The sequence below is a fragment of the Cricetulus griseus genome, chromosome 3, assembly GCF_003668045.3.
Source record: "Cricetulus griseus strain 17A/GY chromosome 3, alternate assembly CriGri-PICRH-1.0, whole genome shotgun sequence".
NCBI classification, from domain to species: Eukaryota; Metazoa; Chordata; class Mammalia; order Rodentia; family Cricetidae; genus Cricetulus; species Cricetulus griseus.
The window spans coordinates 60,528,769-60,541,644 of record NC_048596.1 but is presented as its reverse complement, the minus strand read 5'-3'; positions in this window follow the sequence as shown (position 1 = coordinate 60,541,644).

The following is a 12,876-nucleotide window of genomic DNA, read 5'->3' as shown; positions in this document are numbered from 1 at the left end:
TCATTGCAGGGCCCTGATCTCCTGTCTTAGGTGGGGCGGTATCCCGTGGGTTGCCCGTCGTGGGGACCCCTTCGTCTCTTGTTGAGCATCTGTAGCCAAACCTCATGGCTATCAGAAGAACCATGGGTGAGGCTAAGTAGGACTTGTGGAAGGTCCGCTGGACCTTACATAGTGCAAATAACCCTAGACCGGCCAGAAGTGCTCCCATAATGGCAAAGGACATAGCGCCTCCCCGTCGCTGCACCCAACCCCCTAACTGGGTCATGGCATCCCACCACCCCTCGCCTGAGAGCGGAACAACCCTCGTCTTATTAATTTCTACAATCTGATGAGCCAAACTTTGGTAAAATTTACAAAAGAATCCTTTCGGGGTCTAGCCAAATATGCATTCAATCTGGACACTCCTATAGAAACATTTTTTACAGAAACCAAACTTAACATGGGAATTTAGGGTATTCTACATGGCCAGGACCTCGCTGACTCTGCCAGCAAGGTTATTAACAGTCTCTGCATTGGAAGTGGACTGAACAGTGGCAATACCCGCAACGGCTGCCGAGGTCACTGAGATGGCAATAGCGGCAACAACAACAGCGGTGATTCGGTCCCATACAAGATGATTTCTTCCGCGGTATGAAGGTCTTCCACTACCATGGGAGCTAGGAAGGGGATTCGGACGATTAGGGCATTGGCCAGCAGTTACTAAGGACACAGGAGCTGGAAGAACAATTGAGAGATTCTCCCCCTTCTTCCGTCCCATTCCATGTAACAAAGAAAAAGGGAGATAGCACACAAGCCTTACTAAAATTAACCTTTAATGATGTCTCGAATGCTTAGGAGGTGTTCCAGCTGGCTGTTGCATTAAAAGCAAGGCCTTCCTGTAACATAAAGGGGGGCGAGCGTCGGTGCAGGCCTGAGGCCCACATAAATACATCCTGGAGAAGGTGGGGGTTACCCCTGTTCTTCTCCACAGTCAGAGGCATTCTTAAATGGTGGTCGGTGTCCAAACCACCAGAGAGGACCTTCTCCTTTCAATATCCAGGCCTCTTGAGTAATACATTCTCCCAAAAGCAAGGGGGAAGAAAGTGAATAATCCCTCCCTCTCTGCCAGCCCAAGGGGGCTGGCTTAGGGGGGCTTTGTGTTGAATTATTTCTCTGTTGATTAATGGGATATAGGATATTTCTTAATCCCAGCATTTTACTATTACTACTATTGGGGGAAAAAAATCAGCAATGGAGGAATTACTCACCACCACACAGTGACCTTTAAAGGAGGTGCTCCATGGCAATTCACTACTGTTCTGGATATGCCTAAAGCATAAGCTACCTTTTAGCAAAAGGGTCAAATTAGATAGTGGTCTCTGTTCCAACTGTATGTTGGATGCTGCCATCCCCAATGCGTTATTGGTGCTGAAAAAGGCAGGGAACAGGGAGCTACTCTGACTGACCAGCATCAGAATGGGTGGATTCCTCACAAGGGCCCATACTTCCCTTGCTGGTCTGCTCGGTGACGTCTGGGTTGTCTTGATCAGGGCCAGCATGAGGAGCAGCGTCAAGGTCCACATGACGAACACACTGTTCAGGGACCCAGATGGGCTTTTCACTTCCTGGAGGAAAAACACAAACAGCTCCTCTAACCCTAGCTAACAGGGGAGTGGGTGGCTGCCATTTTCCTGTAAGCAGGTCTTTCCATCTAACTCATCCCAGTGATTGAGAGGGTTTGTTCCAATGTCTCTCTATTGCAGACAAGTTATTTTTATCTACAGTCAAAAAATTTAACATGTAAAGTATGGTAGATAATTATTGGGGAAGTCATATATTCTCCCTTTTTTACTTTATAAAAATATTGTTCAAGGGTGGCGTGAGTGCGTTCCATGATGGCTTGTCCCGTAGGGTTATGTGGGATGCCAAATGAATGATCAATATGATGTTCCTTGAAGAAGGCCGCAAAACGATGACTAGCATATGTGGGGCCATTATCTGTTTTTAAGATATCAGGAACCCTTGAAGAAGGCCGCAAAACGATGACTAGCATATGTGGGGCCATTATCTGTTTTTAAGATATCAGGAACACCCATATAGGCAAAGGCCTGTAAACAATGAGAGATGACATCTTTAATCCTTTCTCCAGAATGTAGACATGCAAAAACCACCTTAGAATATGTATCAACAGAAACATGCATATATTTTAATTTTCCTGCTTGAGGCAGGTGGGTGACATCCATTTGCCAAAGATTGTTAGCCCTTAGACCCCGAAGATTCACCCCTTTGTTGGGGGAATTATGATAAGAGGCACAATCAGGGCATTGAGAAGTAATCTGAGTGGCAACAGGTAGGGAGCAGCTGGTATGAAACTTAAGGGAGCGTGCATTTAGTTGGTACCGCTCATGAAGCTGGCGAGCGTGCTGCTCCTCTGTAAACATGACTATTGGGGGTCGAGTTAAGGAATCAGCAAGCTGATTGCCCTGGGCAAGGGGTCCTGGGGGGCCGGTATGTGCACGTATATACCCTAAAAATACAGGGTATATGCGCTGCCAAATGAGACGCTGAAGCTTAGCTAGAAGAGAATGAACTTGAGAGGTGGGAAGAACATATGGAGACATCTCCAATGGCTTTACAATATTAGCAACATAAATGCTATCAGTATATAAATTAAAAGGTTCTTTATCAAACAACTGGAAGGCCATTAGGCAAGCAATCAATTCGGCAGCTTGTGCAGATACTTGTCCCATAGATAATTTCCTTTGTACTTGGGAAGAAAACACCACTGCAAAACCCTTAGAGAACATATCTGTAAAAACTGAGCGCACCCCTTGAAGGGGGCCTCCTTTATAATCTCAGGAAAAATTACAGGGTACTGCCTTTAAAAGGACAGCAAGAGGCTATTTGGGTAGTGGTTATTAAATTTGGCTCCCGTAGATGTGATAAAGAGTGTCCATCCGTCATGAGAGGTCTGTAAATATTCAACCTCTTCCTTATCATAGGGGAGAATGATCTTAGCAGGAGGCTTTCCAAAGGTTTGGACGCGAAATTTATGTGCTTTCCATGACAATTGTAATATCAAATCATAATAGGGATACACAGCCTTCTTAGGGGAGGCTGACAAGTGGATCCAATACATAGGGCCATTTTGCCAAAAAACAGCGGTGGGTGAAAAACTGGAGGAAAGTACAACCACAATAAGGGGTTGTCCATAATCTAGGCACCAAAGATGGGCTTTTTCAGTGCTCCTCAATAGTAATTGTATGGCTTCCTTGGCCTCCGGGGTAATTTGTCTGGGAGAGGTTGGAGCTGGACCCCCAGGAAGAATATCATAAAGGGGTCTAAGCTCTCCTGTTTTAAAGGAAAGAGAGGGGCAGATCCATTGAACATCACCCAAAAACCTTTGGCAATCATGGAGAGTCTTTAAATTTGAACAATCAGTTTGGAGCCTTTGAGACCAGAGGTCGGTCTGTTGGATCTGATGGCCTAGATAGGTGTAAGGAGCTTTCTTTTGAAAAGTACCAAGTAAATGACTCCTAATGACATTCTACTACACTCATAAATTAGTGTCTCACTCAGTAGTATCCTCCCTACATGGGAACAAATACAGAAATCCCACAAAGGTACAATGTGCAAATAGTGAGAGACCTTGGAACACTCAGAAAAAAATTCATTCTCTCCAATGGAGTATGACTATATATATGAACCCTACTTACAGGTGGGCCCAATGACTTGCAGTAGATGGCCAAGAGAAAATGAACTCAATGGTATTTCTATAGACCTTTTCTCCTATATTTCTTTGCTTGGGCAATTGTTTGTCTTACTGGCCTTTTGCTTTATGTCACTGTTTCTGATTTTGTGTTTTTATGGATTTTGGTCATGCATGCTTGTTTCTTGTGTTTGTTCTTTTTTGTTGGTTTGTTGTTTTACTTTTTGTTTGTTTTCTAAAGACACAGAGAGAAAAAGGACAGGCAGTCGAGTGGGTAGGGAGGATCTGAGATGAGTAAGCGGAGAAAAAGCCATGATCAGGATATTTTGTGTGAAAAAAATATATAATTTTTGATTAACAATTGCAATTAAATTGGTTTTATTTGGGTTTTCCTTTATAAATGAACTTTTCCATTGAAATTTTTTGAGATTATAAATTTGATTATAATGTGTTTGTCTACCCTCAAAACCGTTCCATGTATCCCTCCTCCTCTCTTCTCCAAATTCATGACCCTTTTTTATTTACTAATTATATTAAATGCTTGTAAGTACGTGTATACTTACCTACATTACTAAATAAAACATGTTTTGTCTGTATAATACTATCTGTATGTACATTCTCAAGGCCTAAAAATGTGGCAAACAGATTTGCTGTGTTGCCAATTATGTGGTCGATTTTAGAGAAGGTTCCATGTGGCGCTGAGAAGAAGGTATATTCTTTTGTATTTGGATGGAATGTTCTATAGATGTCTGTTAAGCCCACTTGGGCCATAACTTCTGTTAGTTCTTTTGTTTCTTTGTTAAGTTTATGTCTGGTGTTCCTGTCCAGTGGTGAGAGTGGGGTGTTGAAATCTCCCACTATAAGTGTGTGTGGTTTTATGTGTGATTTGAGTTTTAGTAATATATCTTTTACAAACGTGGATGTCTTTGTATTTGGGGCATAGATGTTCAGAATTGAGACTTCATCCTGATGGAGTTCACCTGTGATGAGTAGGAAGTACTGAAGGAACATGAATTCATAACAATACTTTGAAGTGTTGGGTGTAGGAAGAAGAAAGGGGCATGAAAAGTAAAACATACTTAGAATAAACACATTGCCTGTGTGTAAAAGTCAGGTAAAGTACTCTCAGCAGAATAGAGGAGAGTCCATTGCTACCATGGTGAGACCTTCCACACAGAACATGAGAATACCAAGACAATCTGGGAGTCGCATGCAGAGTACTGAAGGGAGGGTGTGAGAGATGAGCTGCTCCTCCCCACGCTATGATACTCCCTGACCACCTTCCTCCACACCAGTCTTTGGGGAACTTGGGTCGTGAAGCCAAGAGTTTTCTTTAATTGATCCTAAGAGCTTTCTCCTTGAGTTTCTATCCCAAGAGGCGTCAGGACAAACACCTGCCCCTGCTCTCAGACTATCACAGGAATTTCTGAAGGTCAATTGACCCTCAACACAAAGGAAGACAGGAGCTGCAGGGCACACTAAAGACTTGGTGTTTGCAGGAAAGGAGTGTCTGTGCTCAGCACAGTGTGCACTATGTGATACCCACCCATCGTGTCAATTCACTGGGACGGAGAAAGGTGAGTGAAAGCTTTTATTCTACTATGTGATTCTTCAGGCTAATAATGGGACTCCCAAGCAAAAAGATATCTCACTATAAAAGTGACATTTGTCCCAGTTTTTTGCAAATCAGCACAGGAGGAAAGAAAACACAAAATAACTATGTTCTCAATGAGTCCTGAGTTTAAGGAAGAGTGCTGGATCAAAGGACAGAAGGTGATAGAAAGATTTGGTTTCATGCTCCACTGTATAAACAGCAGATTGTCTAGTTTCTAATTATGATCCAAGAGTTTATTCATGTCTGCTATTTTGGCTTATGTTCAAAACCAGTTCATCAGCCACAGTACTCACACTAATTTAGAAATGAAACCAACAGATTCAGATGAACCTAAGATCTATATTGATGACCAGATAGGACTTAAATATTGTTTTGTTTGGCCATGCCATACAAAGAATGGTGAGAAAATGCCACAGAAGGGATTCTCTTGTCCTGTTGTCCAGAGTCCACTGTTCTGGGACAGAAATGAACTTCACCTTCCATGGAGTTAAAAAAAAACACCAGCCAAGCCCTGCTGATGTTAGCCATTCCCTGTCTGCTGCAGAACTTGGCTGGCACAACTGGGAGTCACCTAAAGAAACAATTTCTGATGTCTGACCTTAAGTATCAGGAAAATGGCTAAACAAAGAGGGGAAGGACTTCGATAAGAGGATGTAAGTGTAGATGATTCCTGCACCACTTTTTCTGGATAGACCTTGGGATCTGCAGACACTCCCTTTTGTAACCATGGTAAGGATCCTCAGCAGCATTACTCCTGGTCAAGGCTCAACTTCTGAAGGTTTTCAAGTGAGTCAAGCTGAGATCTGAGTTACATGTAGCAACGTGTGGTTGTTGTGAATTTGCTCCACCACAAACTCCCCACCTGAAACCTAGATTCTTCCATGTCCACTTAGGCACAACTGGGCATACTAGCAATAAAAACTTAATCCCCAAAAGAGCATGATGGGATTATAGAAAGAGTGTTCGGTAGATGCTGCTCATCTCTCTGCTTCACAGTGTATATGAGTGAACAGTTTGGAAGCAAATTACTTTCTCTCTTGTGACAGTACCACATCTAAATAATATACCACTGCCTGCTATGCCTAAAGGGGTGCCATGCATCAAACACAGCATGAATGAAAAGACCCATGAGTAACCTATGGTTTTTCCAGAAGTGTCCTTCTCCTCTTTGTCATGCATGCAAAATATCCCACAGAAAATCTATACATTTGGCAGTTGGATGTACCAATATATGGCATGCCCCAGGTGGCCAGTCCAGACAAAATGACAGTCTTTGGCCCCCAAAGTGACCCCCCACCAGCCTCTTCTCTCTGTACTTTATCTTCTGTGATAAACTACAAATGTGGAGTAGGATTATTATCCTATAAAGTCAGTACAGGAACTGAGGCTCCTCCATGATACCCTGCAGGGGATGCCTGCTTTGATCCTGATGAGAAGCAGCAACTGGCACCACTTGATGAGGAGCACAGGGTGAAGTTAGTACTTTTCCTATGAAGACGGCGCATACTTCACAGGGAGCTGAGACTGTGAAAGTCCTGTGTCTAATCCGCCTTTGTTCATCACAGATTCATAGTCACGATGATCTTCTAATCTCCTCCCATTGTAGTTCTTCAAGAACAAAGACCCCTCCAGTGTGCTAGCCTGTGTCAATGTGGACTTGGAATCCTTTTGGCACCTCTCTGATGTCACTAGTTGTCCCAGTTCTTGGTGCTTCAGGGTTCACAAACAAGAGCCCTGATGGTGTCTATGTCTCCTAGGACAGGTGCTCATTAATCATCAAGGCACTACAGGATCTTACAGGTTGTCACTGCACTGTCTGTGCCCAGGCCCTGAACAAACTCTTAATCCCTTTACTGAGAGATCATGTTTGTCAGGCTTCAGACATTCATAGTAATTGTTTTTTTCTTGTTTCTAAAGGTTCTCAGTGAAGACAGATAGAACATGTTATTTATCAGTGTGGTTGATATAGATTTGATTAGAAAATCCAGCACACATGCTATGGAATCATTAAAGTTTTCTTGTATTCAGTTCAGACCTGTCTGATGCTGTGCACACACTCACATCCCATCTCTCGATGCTGTAAAATGTGTAGATGTTGCCATTGGATTACTCTAGTGGCAAAGGCATTGTGTTACACTGTTCAAAGGACATGTTTCCCTCTAACCTCTGTAGTAATAATCCTACTCCACAGGGGTCAGGCTCTCTCTCCATTCTTGTTGGGTCTTCTTTCTCTTCCTCAATGCATGCACTCTCATTATTCTGAATATATATTCCTTTTCCTCCAACACATTTAAAGCATTTCCAAGCCAGATGCCAAGGCTTTGGGTAAACAAAACTTTAAAAGTCAAAGTAAACTTTCTTTGCACTTTTCAACATACATTTAAGGAAGAGGTTTGCATTTTTTTAAACGATTTTGTGTTTTACAGGATACTTTCTTTAATATAGCTTCGTTCCATAAAGATGCAGGACATTTTCATGACCCTGGAAGTCCTCTAAACCATCTTGTTCAGGTCACAATAATTAAGAGGTAACACGGATTTCCCTCCACATAAAAGCACATAAATTGATTGTGAACAGTTATTTTGCACATCTTAAACTTTGGACTCCATCCATACTGTTCTCTGTTTAAATCTTTCTTTTCTATTTTATATTTTCTGAATATATATTATGAATAGCAATAGCTATCATGAGTATCAATCAATACTGGTATTTGTAACAAGAAGTCATTGCATTTGTTGATGGGACATGGGTTGATATTTAATGTTTACACATATTCTAAGTAAATGTTTACGTTTCTGTGACATTGTCATCTCTGTTTTCTCAAGCTTTCTCCTTCCCTTTCATATTGAAGTTGGACACAGCAGCCCAACAGTAGGAAGATAGTCCAATGAGAAGGTAAAATAGTCAGAGATCCACTTGTCATCATAGCACTAGTCTCAATATGAAAGTTTTTGCTCCATCTTATTATATTTTATTTTGTTGTTTATTATACTTATTTTTTTATTTTTCTTGTTTGTTTATTATATTTTATGCTTGGTTGTTATCTCTTAGAAGCCTGCTCTTTTCTAATCAGAGAAGAAAGGGAATGGATCTGGGTGGGAGGGGAGCTAGGGAACAACTGGGAGGAGAAAGGGGGAACTATAATCAGGATATATTGTGTGAGAAAAGAATCTATTTTCAATAAAAGAAAAAATCTTTCAACACACAAACATACACACACACACAGAGAGAGAGAGAGAGAGAGAGAGAGAGAGAGAGAGAGAGCAAAAACAAAAACAAAAACAAAAACAAAAAAGAAAGAAAACAGCCCAAACGTGGGGAAAAGAGTTCCAAGAGCAAGTAAAAGAGTCAAAGATCCACTTGTCTCATAGCATGTCTCATAAAAATACTAATCTAATAGCCATAATATTGACCTGGAGGACCTGGTATAGATCCATGTAGGTCCTGTGCTTGCTGCTTCAGTCTCTGTGAGCTCATATGTGTCTTGCTTAGTTGATTCAGAGGGCCATATTGAGACTCTGAATTTTTAAAAGAAATTTGGGATTTTAGGAGATTTGGAATTTTTACAAAGACTATACTTTTAATGTGTTTGAATTGGTAAAGACTATGGAACTTTTAAGTTTGTAATATGTTTTTTATTGATGATATTTACTAATCTGATATCTTAGGGGTGAGCCAAAAGAAAAGGTTATATCTTAAAAAGTATTGTGTGTCAAGTTGAAAAGGGATCAATTGGCCAATTTTATGTCAATGACACATGATAGAGACATCTGAGAAGAGGCAACCCCAACTGAGAAAATGCCTCCATAAGATGGGATATTTAGAGAGACTGTAGATCATTTTTTAAATTAGTTATTTACATGAGAGGGTCCAGCCTATTGTGGGTGGGTCATGCCTTAGCTGCTGGTCCTGAATTCTGTAAGAAGGTAGACTGAGAAAGCCATGGGAAGCAAACAGTAATCAGCACCCCTCCGCAGCCTCTGTATCAGCTCCTGACTCCAGGTTCCTGCCCTGTTTGAGTTCCTGTACTGATTTCCTTCAATGATGTGGGGTTGTAAGTCAAATAAGCCTGTTCCTCCCCAAGTTGCTTTGGTAATGGCGTTTCATGACAGCAATAGTAACCCTAAGACATTTACATCTAAAGCTTAAAAGATAATATCCACTTGTAAAAGAAAGCATGAGATGTTTGTCTTAGTATCTTTACTCGGGATGATTGCTTCCAGATCCACCCATTTTCCTATAAACTTCGTAATTTCATTTTTGTTAATAGCTGAGTGATGTTCCATTATTTAAGCACCATAAATTTGCTACCCATTCTTAATATTATAGACATTTGTGTTGTTTCCATTTCCTGGTTACTGTGAGTAGAGCAACAATGAGCATGGAAGAACAAGTGTCACTTTTTTTCCTTTTATTTTTTTATTAGAAAGAAAATTATTTTACATGTCAATCCCAGATACATCTCCCTCCCCTCCTTCCCTGCCCCCCTAACTAACGCCCTACATATCCCATACCCTTTCTGCTCCCCCCTGGGGGGAGGGGGCGTTGAGGCCTCCATAGAGGGTCTTCAAAGTCGAGGTATGTGCTGGATGCCATGGGAGAATACAGCAGATGACAGCAAAGGAGCTCCCTCATTAAAAGGGAGACAGTTAGTTCTGGATCTGGTTTCTGATTATTTGCCAGTGTTTTTCTGAGTACATTCCAGACAACAAATGCTATAAGAGGCATGTCCATCCCTTTTTAATTACTCTTACATAAGAAATTAATAGCATTCTCAGTCACTAAGACAGCTAATTTTAGACTTCAGAACAAATTCAAAGCAAACTGGTTGCCCCTGGAGATGAATATCTGGTTGCCCCAGAGACAAATACATGAGGTCAATTTCCCAGGTGTTTATTGCCAATTCAAGGCCAGAGCACGAAGTAACTTCAGTAGACATAATTTTCTAGCATTGGACTTTCTGCATGAACTCCCCAACCTCAAGGTTCAGCCATCTAACTATTTATTGTTTAAGTCCTTAATTTCAATGTCACTTTCTGTCTGGGAACCCTGACCATTCAGAGCTATGTATCAACTTTACTCACTGGCCCGTCAGCACAACCTCTGTAGCCTGAGAGAAACTGTGTAATCAGTTTGTCTGTTTCTTACTGTTTACTCAAGTAGTACTGGGTCGCTGAAGGTGTGGCTCATATTTGTCCAGAGGTTTTGGCTGTGAGAAGAAGCAGGAGACATGTAGAGGGAATTAGGAGAGAAATGTGGAGAGGAGTGTGTGTGTGTGTGTGGTGTGTGGTGTGTGTGGTGTGTGGTGTGTGTGTGGTGTGTGTGTGTAGTGTGTGTGTGTGTGTATGTGTGTGGTGTGTGGTGTGGTGTGTGTGTGTGTGTGTGTGTGTGTGTAGTGTGTGTGTGTGTGTATGTGTGTGTGTGTGGTGTGTGTGTGGTGTGTGGTGTGTGTTTGGTGTGGTGTGTGTGTGGTGTGTGTGTGTGTGTGGTGTGGTGTGTGTGTGGTGTGTGTGGTGTGTGTGTGTTAAAAGGAATGTGCAGAAAGAGAAGTGCGAGAGATGTAAGAAGTGTGAGACAAACGTGAAGAGATGTAGCTGAGTGGGTAGAGAACAAAAAGATGTAGCTGTATAGAAGAGAGACGTATATTCGGGAAAGATTACGTGAAAGAAGAAATATATGGCTGTGTGTAAAACGTAACTGTGTGAAAATAGATGTAACTGTGTAAGAGACATGACTGTGTAGAAGATAGATGTATCTGGGGAGAGAAATGTAACTGTTTAAATAGATGTAACCGTGTGTAGAGATGTATGGCTGTGCAGAAGAGAGATAAATGTATGTAAAGAAAATATGTAACTGTATTCAAAGAGATATAACTGTAGGGGGATTTTCAAGAAAGAAATATTATACAAGATGAAGTAAAAGAGAAGGTTACCATCAGAAAAGCATGTGTTTCCTTATTTACCCCCCAGATAGAAAAATCTGCCCCTTGCCACGTTTGCAGAGTTTTTGCACACCCCGGGAACAGCCTTGGAGCAGGCTCTCCAAAAGGCCATCAGTACAGAAAAGAAATATTTTCTAAGTTCCTCGCTGCTCTGAGAAGGCATTCTTTTTGCTACCTTGGGTGCGGACCTGAGAGCTGGCCTCCTGGACTGCAACAGGTAAAAATCCTTTGGGTGCATGCCTAAGAGTGGTATGCCTGAGACATGTGCTCTATCTATTTCTAGCTTTTTGAGGAACCACATGCTGATTTCTAGCTGTACCATTTTGCACACCCACTAGAAATGAACAATTGTCCCTTCTCCCTATATCCTTGGCAACATCTGCTGTCATTTGCTTTTATACTTTATCTTCGCCATTATAACTGGAGTAAGATTTAAAATCAAAGTAGATTTAATCTGCATTTCTCTGATGCCAAACGATACTGAACATTCTATTTTTTTAGTTTTTTCCATCCTTTTTTATTTGAATTAGAAACAAGATTGTTTTACATGTCACTTCCAGTTCCCTTCTCCCTCCCCTCCTCCCCTACCACCCCCCCCCAACTAAAACCCTACTTATCACATATCCTTTCTGCTCCCCAGGGAAGGTGAGGCCTTCCATAGGGGGTCATCAGAGTCTGTCATATCCTTTGGGATAGGGCCTAGGCCCACCCCACTGTGTCTTGGCTCAGAGAGTATTCCTCTATGTGGCATGGGCTCCCAAAGTCCACACCTATGCTAGGGATAAGTACTGAACTACTACAAGAGGTCCCATAGATTTCCGAGATCTCCTCATTGAAACTCGTGTCCCTGGGGTCTGGATCAGTCCCATGCTGGTATCCCAGCTACCAATCTGGGGACCGAGAGCTCCCCAGTGTTCAAGTCAGCTGTTTCTGTGGGTTTCACCAGCCTCGTCTGGATCCCTTTGCTCATCACTTGTTCTTCTCTGCAACTGGAGTCCAGGATACTGAACATTCTTAATGTTTTTCAGTTAAAATTCTGTTTAATTCCATTCCCCATTTTTAGTTGGAGTGTTTTTTCTCACTGTTTAAACTTTTTAGTTATTTGTATATTCTAGATATTAGTCCTCTCAGTTGTATAGTTGGTTAAGCCATTCTTTGCCTCTTCACCTAAATGGTGATGTTCTTTCCTGCACAGAAGCTTCACTGTTGCATGCGGGCCCATGTGCAATTATTGAGCCTAGTGCATGTAAAGCTATGGTCTTGTTCAGAAAATCCTTTCTTGTGACAATGAGTTGAAGCATAGTCCCTATTTATTCTCAGTCATTTTCAGGGTATCAGGTCTTATGTTGAGGTCTGTGATTGACTTGGTGCTGAATTTCTACAAATTGAAAAATAAGGAAGTAGTTTCCTTCTTCTATGTGTAACTCCAGTTTGACCACATGGTCTTTTCTCTAGTGTGCAATTTTTACTTCTTTGCAATAAAACAGATGTCTTTAAGGACATGGACATGTGTCTGGGTCTTCAAATCGTCCTATTTATTGGATTTCTCTGTCATTTCTTTGTAGGTATATTATTTAGAAATTGGTTAGTTATTTTTCATGTAATTCAATTTTTATAGATGTGCTACTTCTA